Here is a 17,429-nt window from a genome sequence, read left to right on the forward strand (position 1 = left end):
TTGCTTCCTGATGCAGACAATTCAATAAGCGCAACAAACATTCCACAAGCTCTCTTATGAGTGTGAGATAATAATTTATCACTGTTTTGGTGTATATTTCCTGTTTTCTAGCAAAAGGAAGGTGGCTTATAACCATTTTCTATTAAACAATCATTTTTAAACCCCATAAACTTGATAATAAAATTATTTTATTTAGGCCTAGCCTAGGTTTAACATTAGTCTATGAGCTAAAGATAGTTTTGCATCTCGTTGTCAATTTTAACATCGGCGGACGAATTTAGCGCCAACAAGGCAACAAAGCAATCACTATGGTCGATCTCACCGAAGTGGCAAATTTTATTTCTGCACCGCCATTAGCGCACAATTAGTGTCTGTTAGCGAAAGGTGGCCAGTGAAAAGAACAACTGTCACACGTTTGGTGTAATTGTAAAATAAACGTTACGGTCACGCTTAAAACAAACCGTCCCTGCACATTGGCAGACGAGGATTAGTTAGCGCCTGGCAACAGTATGCCCATGACGTGCGATTCGGTGACGTAAAATTCGTCTAATATTAGTCTAGAATGACGAGGATTTCGAACATCGAGCAAAATATTTCGTCCCAGAATCTGAGTCCATCAATATCAGCCACCCAGGCATCACTCCATGCATGTAGTTGTTCGTTGTTCAGCACTGTGCCACAACCCACTGTTGCACTGTCGCGAGCGAATGCATCAAACCGGCATTTTAGTGCAACGCGGACGGACGGATCGCTCACGCTCTCGTTTTCCAACCGCACGGCCGGTACTCAGCAGTCTCACGCTCTTATCAGCCGCTTCGGTCTCAGTCGCTCAGTCGGAGTAGGATGAGCGCCCATCAGGCTGTACGCACACTGTCGACGGTGCTTTTCCAATGGTGAGATACTGGACATTTATTAAATTTGACGCCTTCTAGTAGAAGCTCTAGATGGTCTGTTTCCCATTGGGCAAGTAGAACTGTTTCAAAATGCCCTGAGGTCCTAATGCACCGACCTCTGGTGAAGTCCAACCACCCGCAGTGTGTAGCCCGCCAATCGCGCCATCACGCATCGCACGGTGGGTACCGACCGCCGTGGGAAATGGACGTTCGCCGTCCGTTCCCGAGGATGCTGCGAAATCAAAACAATCGGCCCTTTTGCTCACGCAGGCGGCCGTTGTTTGTGTGCGCGCGCGGTCAACGGCAGAGCATCTCATGAGAGCCGTCGACGTGATCGCGTGCAGTTCGCGGTGAGTTGGGTCAGTTCGTTGGTGTTCGTTGAAATCGTGTCTCGGCCGGAGATGGTTGTGCGTGCAGCGTGTCGCGTTGTTTGTGAATGTGATTGATGTGAGGGAAACCCGTACGAGCGAGCCACAGTGTGTGAGACCGTGCGTCGTCCAGCGTCCGTCGAGTGGCGGTAGGTTGTAGGTGTTTTTTTTGCACTAGATTTACATGCTCCGATCTCGAACGGTGCACAGGTCGGGCGATCCTCTTGAGAAAGGGAAGCTGCGAACATAATGATAATGGCAATAATCGTAGTAGGCATTGATTGAACGAGCGTTGCGTTAGACGGCGTGCGCGAGAGCAATTTGGTGGTTGGCCCGTCTTCCAGTCCCAGAGCCTGAGCAGGGCCCCGTGTCGTGTCGTGTTGTGTTCGTTCCGTACGTGTGCCGTACGGGAGACAGCCAGAGTGTGTTGTGTGTTTGTGAGGCAGTGTGTGCACCGTGTTCGTGTGAGTGTTGAGCTGCGCGTAATTCTTGTCGATCGCGCGCGCGGCTGGTAAGTGAAAAAGTGCGAAAGAGCTAAGATAGTAGAAAGGAAGGGGAAAGGGTAGGAAGAGAGAAGGGGGGAAGGGGGAGTGTGGGAGGTGGGAGGGAGTGTGTGTAGCAACGTCGGAGTACAGCGGCGGGTTCGAAGATCGCAGAAGCAGAGTTCAAAGCATTATCAGAACCCGTCATCGTCATCATCATCACCATCATCGTCAGTGCGAGTGAGCAACAATAGCGAAGAGTGAACACAGAGAGAGAGAGAGAGTGTTCGTGAAGGAGTGAGCGAGAAGGGTTTGAAGAAAAGGTTTTGGAAAGGGAATAGTGTGTGTGAGAGTGCGTGTGTATGGAAGAGGAAGAAGAGAAGAACGACGAGGTGGCACGAAAAGGGAAGTCGAAAACAGAGCACAACAGCACAACAGCACAACAGCACAACAGCGACAACAAAGCAGCGCACATGCAAACGAGAAACAGCCGAGAAACAGTAGGCTGTGCTGAAGTGTGTGTGTTGCGGCGAGTAGAAGAGTGAGCGAGAAGGCGATAGTCTGGTGTTTTGAGTTGTGTTGATAGCGCGTTGTTGATGTGTAGAAGTGTTTTGGAAGAAGAGAAGAACCGAACAAGAGTCAGAAGAAGGGAGCAGTGTAGTAAGATAAGAAAGAGAAAGAAGGAAAGGTAGAGAGGAAGAGAAGCACGGAAGAACGACTCGAAACGTCAGAAGGCGCTAGAGAGTGAGTGAGTGTGCGTGACGGAGCGATCGTGAGTGAAAGAGAGAGCGAGAAGGTGTTTGACAGTACGGAACAGATCAAACATAATGTGAGAGAAATAGAGAGCAACAACGATCAGCAGGCCGACCGTGTGATGCAGTGAGCAACGGAGAGCGAGTGAGCGAGGTGAGTAGTACAGCAAGCGTGATGGAAAGAGATGGGAGACGTCGGTGAGCTTGAGATGCGAGTAGCAGAAGAGATTTGCCAAAATATGTGTGTATGATCGGATGGGGTGGGAATGTGGAATGGTTGAGTGGGGTTGGGTGGAATGTGGGTGGGAAAGGGCGCTCGGGGGAAGAAGACAAACAAATCCATCATCGATTATTCAATCAACGCGAGCAACTTTGCGCTGGAGAATGAACGCATTTGAACGTGGCTGAGATTTCGACTGGAGCTGAGGGACTTGTATGTTCTTGGTGTCTTGGAGATCGCCGTCGTTATGCTTGTCATGTTGATGTCATGTGTGTAAGTGGACGACAGCTTGTGATAGCAAGATCGATCGTGATGAGGGTTTTCAGCATAAAGTTGAGCTACTCTCATGCTCTTCAAGGGAAGATTAGCTGACTGCTAGCGAGGAGATGGCGATGATGGCGGAACTATGTTTCCAAGAGCTTTGATATGTTTGATGGAGCATAGTTTTGGATCGGAAATACCGGGAGAGCAACAAGTGGAGACGTTGGCCCACTATGCATGTGATTGATTTTCCATCAGCTGCTTTTGGGGGAGATTCTGCTCCATTCTGCTGGCTCACGGTGGTCGGCTGTCGACGTAATCTCCTGCAATCGGTGGTGGATGTTGCTGCAACGTGACCAGCGCCCTGGTGCTTATCAAAATCCGCTGCTGGTTGCGATGTGTGTGAGAGATTGTTTGTGGCGGATTTTCACCACGGAAAAAGGTTTTAAAATAATGTTTCACGTTCCGGTGTTTCATCGTCTTTTGCTTGTATGCAGGCTGGTTTTGTAGGTTCAGTTTGATTAATTTAATTAAATTTCCTCCAGAGGGTTAACGATAAACTACTGCATTCCTAGGAGCACCGGAATGTACAACGCCTTTAACGAATCCTTTTTTTACGATAACCATCAATTTGTGGGTTTTGGGTAGTTTTCCCCGGAACAAATAGGTTATACCCTTTACCTTACTCAGCTAATGTTATTAGTAAATTTGTTTAAACTATTTTTAGAATTTCAAAATATGTACTCCACGCTAAACCATGCCCTTAATGCGCTGTTTCCTGTCCATCGGAGGCAATGACCCGGAAAACTCGTTGAATGTAAAGCCAAAAACATAACAATTTGCACGCACTACGGCAGGTAATTCGTAAAATCGGCTTATAAACCATTCCTGGAAAAGAGTGCTCCCTGCGGTGTTCCCTGCTGGAAGGTTTCAAAATGTGATACATTCATTTGTTCGCCATGTTTGGGCAACTGGTACAATGAAACTTAATTTGATTTGTTTTGTTGAAACGGCTCTAACATTGGATTCCATGTATATTTATAGCTGTGTTATATTGAACCAACTATAAATATGCTTTTCCTGCTAGTTTTTGGAAGGATTCGTGGATGAAACTTTTCCATATGATTTCGATTTCGATATGACCTTATCTTGTCGTTATCTTGTGGCGTAAAGGGCAAGAGAAATGTTAAAATTAAATTGCTGACTTATCGAAAGACTTAAATAGGCATCGACTAGTAAGTTAGATTTATTTTTCGAATTTAGAGCACCATTTATAGAGTTTTACCAAGTAGATTTACAATTTTAGATAGAAGCAATAGTCGTTGGAGGTCTATGAATGGACAATCTAACTTTGATTCCTACGTCATGCTGTTTGTTATAAGATTAGTGCAAAAGCGGAATTACAGAAGCATCAAGATGGCATAACTGAGGATCTAAAATTAGTTTCTTAATGGCTTTTACTTAAAACAGGGAAATTAAAGTTTGTCATGAGGTTGAGAAACATATTTAAACTTTTTGGTATTTTTATGATAGTTGGAAACTTTTTATTAAAAGATTAGATTAGATGATAATCTGCAAAAATCAACAAAGTTTGCTAACAATTTTAACAAGATTAAAGCAATTTCTTAGCTAGTTCTTCTTCAAAAGTCATTCTTTAGATTGATTGACATATAGACCACTTATTGGCTACTGGCAACGTTCGATTCGAGGTTTTTTCTTCTTATTCTCCCATGGCGCTACAACCTCGAAAGGTTTTACTATTTTATTTTTTTACCCGTAACAAGGCAGTCAGCCCTGAGCACCAGAAGGCGGTCTGCATGGGGTTTTAACCACGGTGCTGCTGCGTGAAGGTCGGCGTCGCTGTCGCCTCGGGCACCGGACTGCCCCTAGGGTTTTTAAAACATCCGATGCTATCTGGCCATTTTCTGATACCCTAAATTTTAAAAATTTTAGGAAACACAGTCATGATAGATCCTTTTCCTTCTTATTATTCTTCTTCTTTCTTGACCTCTTAGGTCATGCATGCCATTTCTGGCTTACTAGACTTATTGATACCGCATAGTTGGATAGTCAGTACTCACTACCGGGGAACGACCAAGATGGGATTTGAACCCCAGTTCTGCCGTATGAAGACCGGCGTCGCTGTCGCATCTTCTACCGGGACGCCGATAGATCCTAAAATATCCCAAAGACTGATGAAGAATTCCGAGAGTCTGGAGAATCTTGTCGTTCCACATTTTAAGGCCCAGTCGTGCGAGGAATCGCCCATTTGTGCTTCTGAACAAGAATGGCCATGTTTTATAAAACCTTCATTCACAGCACAGAATGAGACTTCGGTACCCTCTTAAGAAGTGATCAATCATGTTTTTAACGGAAAGCCTGAATCGGAGTATTTTTTTCCAATTTTTCCGAGATCGATATCAAGGCACGGTTGATCGCCAATTTGTTGAAATAGCTGGAATCATTTGACTGAGACACCTACTAAGTAATCCACTCTTTTTGACAATTCACGTGTCAGATTAGACACTAGATTGAGCGTGATTTGGAGCTTAAGAATTAAAGTGCAAATTTAGCAGATTAAGTTTTAATGAAGAATCTAATAAATTCATTTTAATGTGTAAATAATACACACCGTTACTTAACGAACGCGTTCGTCTCTCAACTGTTCCAGTTCGGGTGTGTTCTCGAAACCAAAATCAAAAAGTTAAGGTCGAACAGACAGGTTCAAAATGGGGGCCCGCGAGTGGGGCGACAAAAACCAAAAACCGGGTTTTTCCCATCCGACGGACAAAATTTCCTTCGTCATGCATGCTGGCGATGAGCTGACCGATCGCTGGGCCGATGATCGGTCGAACAGCTCTACTACCGGCAAAAGCACGACTCGCTGTGACGCAAACTGTCGCCGCAATGGCTCGATGGGCTCGACCGTAAGCTGTCTTTGCGGTTTGCGTCACGTTTGCGTCGCACATTCGTTTCAGTGTGCGTGTGTGTTTGTGTGACTGTTTGGGGTGGTCGTGATTTTAGGGCTATAAACCCGCTACACACAGTTCTTCCTGTTCTCATTAGAGAAGCATTAAAACAGTTGTTCTATTAGAACAGTTCGAATGGCTTCCACCCGACGGGCAGGAAAACTTTGTATGAAACTCATTCTGCGGGTGTAATACACGGGCGAATGGAAACTATCGCGTCTGATAAGGGTTGTTGGACGCTTCGGTGCCAGAAATAGTTTCACTTTGATGCGCGCTGTCCTTCTCCCCATATGAAGGCCGGCGAGCGAATGTGAATAAAAAAGTATATTTAAAAAAAATAGCCTTGCCTCGTGATCTCACCATACGGCGATGCGAACAAAGTAGTGACCATTCCCAAACATACCCCCCCCCCCCCCCCTCCGGGACGAGATGTTGCATTATCAGTTGGCCGGCGGCCCTAATGTGACCTTGAGCTGGGTAAAGCCTGCCCGGAGGTATTAGCTCGTACAACACCGGCTGCGCTCATTTACCGCAAATAAAAGCATGAACATTGTCTCCGGAAAGCAACAAATGGTCGGGGCAAGAATGTGATACGTTCGGAGCTTTCGTTCAAGCGTTTCATTTTACGCAGCTAGCTTGCTTTTATGTCATGTGCCTGGGACAATAGTTCCTTTCTTTCGATGATGCATTGTGACAGGTGGATGACGTTGATGTGCGTATGTGTGTTGAAAGGGGTAAATGAAGTAGTGCCGGGAAGCCGTAATCCTAGCGCAGTGTGTACTATTGTTTTGGGAGGGCTGTAACTACATAAAACTAGCTTTTGTGTGTACAATGTAGAGTGTGGTAAGTGTAGCGGAATGGCTTCCCTTGAACTGCACACTGTTCAACATTGTGCCATTGTAGTTCGATTTATGCTTTTCTCATTGTCATTGAATGGGTTTGGTAGTTAAAGCAGAGAATTTTAATTATTCTCCACCATTCTCGACCAACTGATAATTTGTATTTTCTAAGGACTTTAATTACTTGCATACTTATCGGGTGTTACAAGCGAACAAGGTTGTTCTTGAACGTATTGGGTTGTCGAATGCGATTCTTATGACATGATCAACCCACCACAGTCTGGACGAACCTTATTCACCTATACAAGAGTGGGGTAGTTGTACAGCATTTATAGCATGTAGCTGTTCCTGATGAGCCTTTCCCCAAATACGAGATACTCCAAAAATCCTTCCAAGTATCTGCCTTTCGAATACAACAACGGGGATACAGGGAATGCAACAACGATATTAGGCAGGGCTAAGAGGTCGTTAGGCCAAAGAAGAAGAAGAAGAAGAAGATAGTTGAAGTTTCGGACAAATTTTGACAAATGACATCAGCACATCAATCTTGTTTAAATAAGAATTAGTTGTCATATGCCTGAAATGTTGTTTTCCCACCTTGTACTGGAAATGCGATGTTGAAAATTAATATTCTTAATATTCAGTCTGGTAATCTCCGGACGAACGAGGTCAATGCGTCGTAAAATAGCATCGACCGGCTATGCTGTCCTATATGGTTGTAAAGTCATTGATAGGAGTATTGCTGGAAGTCTGCCGTCATCTTCAAGATTTGCCATACGATTTGAAGTTTTCGTAATTGGTTGATTTTAAGGTACGGAATTTGGGGTAGCCCGGTGGCAGATGCGACCGGGGTTCAAATTTAATCTGGGCTGTTGCCCCATAGTGAGGACTGACTATCCAAATACGTGGTACCAATGAGTCTAGTAAGCCAGAAATGGCAGGCATGTCCTAAGAGGTCGTTGGGCCAAGAAGTCTCTTATATGAAGAGTGTAGGTCGATCTTACATTATCAGCTGTATCGCTATCTATTCATAGCTCTGATCGTGTATTAAAGCAGTATAGAGCCCCTTCATATTTTAAAGCATGTACCTTATAATGTAGCGCAAATCGAATAAAATATGATAAGAATCTACAAATAAAAAAAAAAAACAAATCTTATTTGTTTTAAAAATTTTACTGATGGAGGCGCATGGTAGTTGATGAAGTAAGGGGATGCCACTTTTTTTTAATTATATCACTCTCAAACAATTTCGTTCCAGTTTGGGATTTTTTTTAATGAAAACTCTCTTCTTCCTTACCGACTAGCTGATTTATTTCAGCTTGATTTAAAGCATCCGCACCCAGATCGTTTAATTATTTCACCATCCAGTAAATATTTATTGTGCTCTAACAGTTGCGCACAAATAGTTGAAAGCAAATGGCAAACGGCCACCGATCGCCCACCGCACACATGGACACGCACGCTCAAGTTCAGCGTGAAATAAAACGCTTTGATACTCTTTCTTCATTCCGAACGGCGAACAGCGAGGCAGGGGCAACGGCGTCGTCTCTGCGGTGAAGGAAATTGAAAATTACTTGCGAATTATCTCGCATTTTGTTTATCCGCCCGGCTAGACACCACCGCGTACCCGTGGCCGGGGCTAGTATGTGTGTTTTTGGGGCATCGTCATCATCACCACCAACTCCTCCGTTAGAGCCCCATCATCGTCGTCATCGGCAGCAACAACAACCATCGCGTATTTCGGTTGTCTGTCGGGGTTATTTTTTTGTTCCTGATTTTGTATGTCTTCTTGTTGCCTCTTCTGTGCAGCAAACAACATGCAAATGATGCGAACGAAAAAAAAAGAGCGATAGTGGGAAGATGGAAGGTTCCTTTTGTTATTTTTTTTTTGTTTAGGTTTCGTTTGGTTTTGGGAGTGGGTGATGGAAAATGGTTTTTCATGTTGAAGCCGGGAGGGTTTGCGAGCGATTTGTTGTTTAATTTCTAGCCGTAAGGCCTCAGTTTTGTGACGGGTTGTATTGTTTCGTTTTTATTTCGTTGTCCAATTTTGTTCGTGATTACTTTCTTTTTATTTTATTTTGTGACCTTTTTTTTTGTAACTTATTCTAGAATCTAAAATTAAATTTTATTCTAGTTGGGGGAAAATGTACAACAGAATTTTAACAAGTCTCCTCTAAACCATATGATGGTCGGGCGAAACGAATCAGCAAATTAGCGCCGGCATCATGTGGATCAGCCCCGATGTCCGTTGATCGTCTGTGACGTCATGACCGCCCCTCGCTGTGTGTGTGAGAGTGTGTGCTGGTGTGCAAAACATCCGGTAACCATCGATGGCCCAAAAGCGTACCGTGTACGATCGTTCATCTTAGTCGGTTCTTGGCTTAAGCTGCGGTGAAGACACATTGTTTCACACACACGGAACACCGTTGTGTGTGGTGGTGGTGTGTGGTTGCTCGCGCAAACCTTCCTATTTGCTTTACCATCGTACTGTTTGCTCATGTCTTTGGTTATCGCTCGCGTATGCGCCTCGCTGTGTGTCTGTGTTTTGCGCTTAAATTTCTTCCAATTTTGTTTGCCCGTACCTCACCGCATACAACGTCAAGTGTTTGGTTGGTGCTTTCTGCGCGTCACACTGCTTTATTTGTTTCTCCATTTTAGTTCCGTCGTTGGTCGGTTTTTTCGGGCACCGGGAAACCATTTTTACGAGGTGTTGATATTCATTGCCGAGGGAAGGCTATTTTTAATACTAAGAACTAGGAGGAGGAGGAGACGTGAGCGTGAGGTGATGTGTGGTGAGGGATGTTGTTTGCGTCCGGCAGTAATGCTGTAATTTTGCTGTGCCGCGAAAAGCGATTGTTCTGTGCCAACACAATGCAGCAGCTACGCGGGGCGTTTCTGAAGATAATCAACACAAACACACACACACACAGACCCAGCCATAATCACTAAGGTTCAGCAATAATGGGACGCTGATTAGCAACATGTGGTTTTTGCCGAGCTACAGACATGGTAGGTCTTTAGTACATCGTTTGAGCAGCTACTTGGTGGGTGTTTTAGGTGGAACAGAAGAATAGGTGACCTGGGGACAAAGGAAGCAACAGTGTTGTTCGTTTTTTTTCCCATTGGGAGGTATTGTGCCTTGAAGCTGTCACACAAACTTACACGCCTATTTTCCAACTCGATTCATATCCGAACAACAACCTATGTCTCTGGTGAAAATGGATCATCAAGGGTCTACGCCAGGGAGATGGGCTTGCCTCTGTTCTCTTTAGTCTGGTGTTCGAGAAGTTCATCCAAGGCTCAGATGGTGAGATTCAGGGGTGATTATCACATCTTTGAAGTCCTCAAAAATTTCAGGTACTGTGGGTTAAGAACCAGCTTATACAACAAATTGGACTCCTCCACGGACCTAAAACAGCTGAGCACGGACTCTGTCTACATTTGTCGAATTTCGTTTAGGCCGTGCCTGCGAAGTAGATACAAGAAGGATATTGGTGTCCATTATTTGGAGAAGAACTATTTAAGAGCTTCTTCAAGTTCTACGAGCTCTACTTACTGTTACGTTGAGAATAAGACCCAGATGGCCCCGAGGTCGTCCTTGTGGACAGGGGAGCCGTAGTAGATTCAAATTTCTGCTGGAGTGATGACGTTGTTGCGTCCTCCAGAAAAACTAGGGCGAAGGATTAGCAGACAGACGGTTTGGAGTCGTGAGAGGTATAGATGACTTCCGCAAGGCTTATAACTTGGTCGATGGATGAAAATTAAAAAAAAAAGTTATAATCAATTGGTCATTTTGAAATTCACTTACAAAGAGCATGCTAGAAAAATAGCATGTCAAACATTTAAATACAATAAATTATGCGGTGCTCAAAAACCCCACCCAACACGCGCCGGAAACAATATTCTCTTTCGTTAGTCACTCAATAAAGCAACCCTTGTTGGCTGCTGTAATTTTTCTCCGAACTGACATGGGTTGTTGAAATGAAATCTGTCAACAATCAATAGGAAGTGATGCTGCACGGCGTTAAAATAACTTTTCCCAAGTCTAACAGCTTATGAAAGGACCCGAGTAACTGTTAAAGACAGCTTACGAAGTCAGCTCTAGACAACTTCCAGTCGAACGCATCGGACGCATCAAAACGCAAAACACAACAAAAAAAAAAAAAAAACTCAATCATGCTCTCGGTCACCGTTGGAAGATGATGATGGCCATTCGGTCGTCATTCATTGCACCCGCCCGATGAAAATTGCGTCCCACCCACGAGACGAACATCAGCTCATAGGTGTCATCGGTAAGGTAATCATGGGCCCCGTCTGGTTTTCCATGGAAGGTCATCACCGGCGTGCGTAGGCTTCGGCTTACGGGGCATAGATTTGTTGGTGGCTTCAACGCTTGGGGGGGGGGGGGGGAAAGCTGTTCCTGTGGCCTTTATTTTACATTTCTCTTCATTCTCTAGCGGTAAGAAAAGGATAAATGAAATTTTTGAAGCATGATTGGGTCTGGTTAGTCCGATGAGATCTATCGGAAAAGGCTTCAGTTATAAAAAAAGCATGTCTTACAGAGATGGAATCAAGGAGTTGCGTTGAAGCAGATGGACAGGAATGAATATTTTATACCGTTCAACTTTCTATCCTTTAGACGGGTGCTTTAAGAGCATCAAGCGTCTTTTGGAGTTGAATAGGAAAATTGTTTTGTTTTTCCTTTCTCGTTTTTCCGCCGGTATGAAGCCGAATTTCAATTGTAGGTGTTACACATTAACTGTACACGATGAAAGCTGTTGAGGAAAGTTTCGCCGTTGGTCGATGATGTGAAGGATCGGAAAACCCTAGTGGCCTATTATGTGGATGGGCGAAGGTGCTGTGGGAGTTGTTCGCTTTGAACTTTGCTGATGATTATTTATGCCCGTAGTTTATTAAATTACTCGTAAATACCTTTTTACGGCAAACAAGACTGCGAAATCAATACGAGTAATTGCTTGTCTGGTTGTTGTTTTGTCTACACATGAGAGCTTTATCGTTTGTTGACTATCAAGCGGAAAGTTTCTAGCAGAGGAACACAACTTGAATATGCAAAGGACATATCGTGTATGGATAAGCAGGACCACATGAAGTTTGAGGAATTCTATGAATTGGCACAAGCAACAGGTGTTTGTATCACCAAATACGACACTTGAAGCTCTCGTGTTCGTATCATGATTATTGCCATACTTTGCATCGGATGTCTGGCTCTGGGAGTGACTTGGATTGGATAACCTCAACACTGTCTTTAGACAAACGGGAGTGTATGGAGAATCAAAAGGAATACTCTACAGCAACACACAAGCAGTGTAGATTTTTTCTGTTCGCTTCATCTTAAGAGAACTGGCCTGAGTTATTGTCAAGCTTCCTCAGAACATGGAAGACGTCTAATATCTGTAGTAGAATGTATTATACCCAGGATATCTAGCTGCATTTTGGACATGTTAGAACACCAATTTTGAACCCCCACAGGGGTTTACTTTTCCAATAGAGATCGTCCGGTGTCATGCTTATGACGTCACCTACCTGCATTCGTCCTAGCTCGTCTGTTGTAGTTTCAGTATTAATTGGCTCGTTCGATTTGGATGTAAATCTGGACTTTGTGCCAAGTTCCTGCTTAAGAGCTATTCATTCAGTTTACCCAACTGTTGTGTAGATCGCCGTATTTGAGATGTTAGTCAGCACAAAATGTCTTCCGCACCTCCCATGAAATATATGTCGAATTGCAAGTGCATCACGCTTTACCTAACCTTTGTACAACGCGTTAGCGTAGAAACTTGCGCCAGCCGTGTGGAAAGCGCAAACCAATTCCCGATCACACTGCTAACGCGTGCCGCGTTCCATGTTCTACGTTCTGTTACGCTCTCACCTCGGGCTCGCTCGCGGTCTCGCTCATCTGTTACGCGCGCGGCACCATCTTGTTGTGGTATGATCTTTCGTGCCAGAGCGCTGCCGTCGTACGATCCGTAGCTCGTCCGGTGGTGGTTTTGCCTGCCCGGCGTGTAGTGGTGGAATCGTCCCGGGGCGATAAGCCAATCGGTTGAACATTCGAGAGACAACACGTTTTTATGGGCGTCAGCCTTATGGGCGATGGCACTTGGAGCGGACTGGTTCCAGGTTCCGCGCGTTAACCACATTCTAAACAAGCTTTTTCGTGTGTAGAGGTGGTGCTGGTGGTAGCGAATCTATTTTTAGCCAAGCGTAAGCTTTTATAACCGCTTCTTTACCTCGCTGATCCGCTAATCTTTCTTTAATTCCTGGGAGGGTTTCGGGTGTCGGCCGTGCCATTTTTATGATGTCTCCAGGAAGATAAAGGTGGTCGTGTGTTGGAGCTGGGAGGCCCAAAAGCTTGAAGAACGCCTTGACCACACAAAAAAAAAAACGTTACCTCTGCGTCAATGCGTGACGATGTCCGGGATGACATGGGTTGCGGGTTTTTTTTTGTGTGAAGTGATTGTAGTTTTATTGCCTTGGTAAAATTGAATTAGTATGTGGTGGTGATAAGGGCTGACAGTGTTTTGTTTGTAACGCTGCTTCAAATACTAGAAAGGCGATTAACGGAACACTTGAATGTCGGATTGATTTTCTCTAAATTTTTGGGGCTAAAAATATTTATGTTGAAGAATGGATTGTTGAATGGAGGTCTACGTCAAGATAAAACCTGGGCCATAGGCTCATATCCAACATCTGGCATAGAGACACTATTAGTTTGAGGCTCTTCTATAAAGGAGAAGCTTACTAAAGGTGCCAGCATATTCATTTACTCAGGGGTGATGTGGTCGTCCAAAATTTTATCTATTATGATCTTAGAATTAACTTTAATTACAATATAGACTTTTTCCTTTTAAGACACCTATTAGGGATCTTTATCCTTTTAGACACCTTTAAGGACCTGAAAATTCTGAACGCGAACGTCTCGTCCTCTTAGCATCGATCAAGTGCGACAAGCTGAGAAGGATATTTTGGGCTCTTATTTGAAGATAGACTAATAGAAGTTCTTCTTCAAGCAAAAAAAAGTAAAAAAATGGATTTTGTTTTAAATTGTATTTTAAGAAAAAAAAAAGCTCTGAAAAACGTCAATAAAAACATTTATACGCCCAAGAACGTAACCTTTTTCCCTTGCAAACAGCCTTCAATCATAGGGAGATAAATTGAAATGTGTGTCCCCCGAGGGGACGAACAAATGACGGACGCGCTGACAAGGTAATGAAGTAAAGGATGTTGTGGATGATTTGAAGGTTGGAAAATTGATTGAAAATCTTTAGGCTTTTGCCATGTCCCGTATGCTTTTGTTTTCGCTTCCTCCGTAAAGCAATCGATGTGAAGTCTATTGTATTATTTAATTTGGTCGCTTCTTCTTACCCGTATCGTTTCTTGGGAGAGGTAGAAATATCTTCATGAGCTAAACTGAACTTTCAACGATCGAATGGTTCTGCTGGAACTAAATCAAATAACGCTCGTAACGCGCTTACGCTAGCGTTACACTGTAGCGAACCTAGCAGTAGAATGTTCACCACCAACTTTTCACTTAATCATTGCATTTCCTGCACATCCCATATTCTTGAGAAAGTGAGTGTCTTTCGGTAGTGCCGTTGTACTGCTGGCTAGGGAAACTCTGCAGTGTAGCGACCCTGGTTGCACAATGGCAAAACATTGCTGCATCGTGCAGAGCGGGAACTTTCGAACCAACGAGCGCAGTACATTTGTTGCTGGCGGTAAAACTTTGTTCTAAAGGAAAGAACTTTCGGGTCGCAGGGTGGTTGTTTGCCCGGGTGTACGAGCAGGTTGAAACACGTGATGAGACATTACGGTTGTTACGGTTTCGGTTACGCAAAATCCACCGTTTTGGGTGGGACATGGATCTCGTGGTGTACGGTGTTGTTAGGGTTTGCGCGTAAAATTTGTTTCATGTGCCTGGCGATGTCATGGTGCAGAAGATGCATTTTGAACTCGCGATCATTACATCGAAGAGTTGGTAAGTTGCTTTAAGATGATGGATTTGAAAAGTAACGGAATGAAAAGAGCTTGTGCCTTTTATAAGCTTCGCGATACTTTCGCCTTGTAATATGTTTCCAGTACAGCTCTTGATCTTACTATTTGGAAACCTTTTCACAGAGGCTAATTATGAAACCTTACCATTGCACCTTTGTACGAGTTTAATGACATAAAATATGTTTTGAACCTTCCAAAAATTAATTTGCATTAAAGATGTGTCTTTCAAACGATGTAAAAATCATTTTAAATGTTAGCTCCAATGCTGTCCTCAACGAATTATTATTAAAAATACACATTGTCTTGCTGCATTTGTATTAATGAGCATAGGATAGGATTTGTTAGGGATCAACCTAGACCGAACAGTTTTGATCCATGATTTAACTTGGTTCAGATCGGTCTGATCCTAATGTTGGGTTCAGTTTGACCAGTACAAAAAGTGAGGAAACCTTGTGACTGCTCTGTGATTTTTTATTCCAATGGTCGGGCCTTCTTCTTCTTTGGCCTAATGACCTCCATGAATGATGGTCCAGATGAGATTTGAACCCAGGTCGTTTCGTGTGCAAGCCGGCGCCTTTTGTCGCCTCGACCACCGGACCGAGCAAAGTAGTTAGAGCAGTTAGAGCAGTCAAGTCCATGTGGAATTATCTTGAACCTGCCCAAACCTCGCATCCTTTCGGAGCTCGAAAATTGGGCAGCGCACGGAGGTCCTTACTAAAAATCGTTTATTGAGCATAGATTTCCAAACATTTTTTTCTATTAAATCTTTACCCTCCGGACGAACATATTGGGGAAAAGCAATCCTTACAAATATTCAATTAAAATCCGCCATTTTGAATCAACCCTCTGTAATTATCGCCTTAAATAGTACATGGTGAAGCTCATTTTGTAATTTTATTTCACTTCCATAGCTTTATTCTAACTGTATCTCCTGTTTTACTCTCTATTATATTCGTGATAAATTTATAAAAACAAATATTCAACCCAAAAAACACCAAATTCTAAGACCAATCTCGAGAAATCAAGATTCACGCAGACGCAGAAAAAAAAAACAAATGGATGGTTCATACCATTTTATGACAAGTTGTTTTATTTTTATCATCCACGCTCACGAACTGTACGATTCCCGGTTCCGGAACCGGTTCGCGAAAAGGGTAGTGGAACCGGTACAGGTTGAGCAATTGCGGGACCAGCGGGATGGGGGTGTGTGTGTGTGAGCCGGCAACATCATTTCTCGGTCGCTTGCCTTTGCGGATATTAAATTTAAATAATCCTTCGAAATAGGTAGAAAGAGAATATGTGACAAAAAAAAAAACACAGAACGAGAACGGGAACCGTGTCTCTAAAAATGATAAAAATCAAGCTGACCGTTTTTGGACTCATATTCTGTGTGCCCATGCTGTGCCGTTTCCCGGTTTTGAAACATATTTGTTCGCCGTTTTGTTTTCTTTTCGAGGTTTGGACTTATGTCGGGTTTTTTTTTTGTTTTTGGTTCGTTGTCGGTATAGAAATGCATAAGCCCAATGGCACGGTATTTCATTAATGTGTTCTGTGTATTTGGGTTTTGGTGTGTTTTTAAACTCATTTCAGAGCACGCAATGCGAACGGTCGGGTTGACGATTCGCGGTTTCCGTTGCGTTAAAGTTAATAATATAAAAAAATGTTAAAGAAAGGTAAACGAGGCAGCTTACGGGGTGACACAAATAGAAATTCTGCCCGGAGCGGAAATGAGATTATTCTGTTGATGCAAATGGTTTTGCCCATCTCTTTTTGTTGCTGTTGGTGCGTTTGTTTGCAAACCCCTTTCCAAGAAGCAACCATCACCGTGCCACCATCGGAGCGTGTGTGTGTGTGTCTGTGTGTTTTATGTGCCGGTTTTGCGAATAGCGCACCTTTCAATTTTGATGAAATGTAAATTTATGTATCGCTTCTCAATAGTTTAACAGCCAGTTTGATGAGTTTGGTTGTTATCGGGGTTTTTTTTTTGTGTTGTGTGCGCCAATGCTTTGAGGCGCGTGTCGATGAAATAATTTAACGAATCGAACGTCTATAATGAAGTTTCATTCAGATTTTTTTTTTGTGGTCGCTCCGTTCAAACACACGATGGCTGATTTTGTGAATGAAAATGCAAACGAGGGCCTAAAGCTGTGTGTGTGCGCCGGTGTGAAGGATTAACATAAGTGAATGGAACGGATGGCCTAGAAATAATGTTTGTGAATGGAGTATTAGTGATGCTGAACTGTCATTTAAGAAATGAAAGCAAATTAATTCAAAAATAACGTTATCTTATGGTCTTTATTAAACGTTTTCTTAAGCCGATTCCTAATTTTATCCCGCTACGGATAAAACTAAGCTAAAATGATAGGCACAGACATCTTGATGTTGTAGTACCACAGAAATAGATGGATGTGCCAATACTGGTCGTCTTTTCATTGATATTAATGGTTTCTGAGAATATAGTCACAAGGGTTGTTCGATGGTCCAGAAGCCGATTTTGGAGGAGATTAGAACTTTGGGGAAATGTAGTGTCAAATAAGAAGAAGGCGATTAGTAGATCTCTGGTAAAATAGAAACCATATTCCTAGATTTATTAATGTGAATTTCCATGAAGGTTTGGTACAGAAATCGCCCTTCA

At 43.4% G+C, this 17,429-nt stretch overlaps 1 protein-coding gene across 5 annotated transcripts in view; it reads left to right on the forward strand.

The window, feature by feature from the left end:
- Positions 1 to 1,258: 1,258 nt before the first annotated feature.
- The window catches only part of LOC118504052 (receptor-type guanylate cyclase Gyc76C-like), a 64,858-nt gene continuing 48,687 nt past the window's right edge, over positions 1,259 to 17,429 (forward strand). For 2 of the 5 annotated variants that reach the window (XM_036038071.1, XM_036038080.1), the window contains exon 1: positions 1,259 to 1,410. The gene's annotated coding sequence lies outside the window, so the exon portion shown is untranslated. Of the gene's footprint in view, positions 1,773 to 17,429 lie in introns of all 5 variants that reach the window. The other 3 variants (XM_036038070.1, XM_036038076.1, XM_036038075.1) reach the window with 3 other exon arrangements.

The sequence above is a fragment of the Anopheles stephensi genome, chromosome 2 (assembly GCF_013141755.1).
Source record: "Anopheles stephensi strain Indian chromosome 2, UCI_ANSTEP_V1.0, whole genome shotgun sequence".
Taxonomy (NCBI): Eukaryota; Metazoa; Arthropoda; class Insecta; order Diptera; family Culicidae; genus Anopheles; species Anopheles stephensi.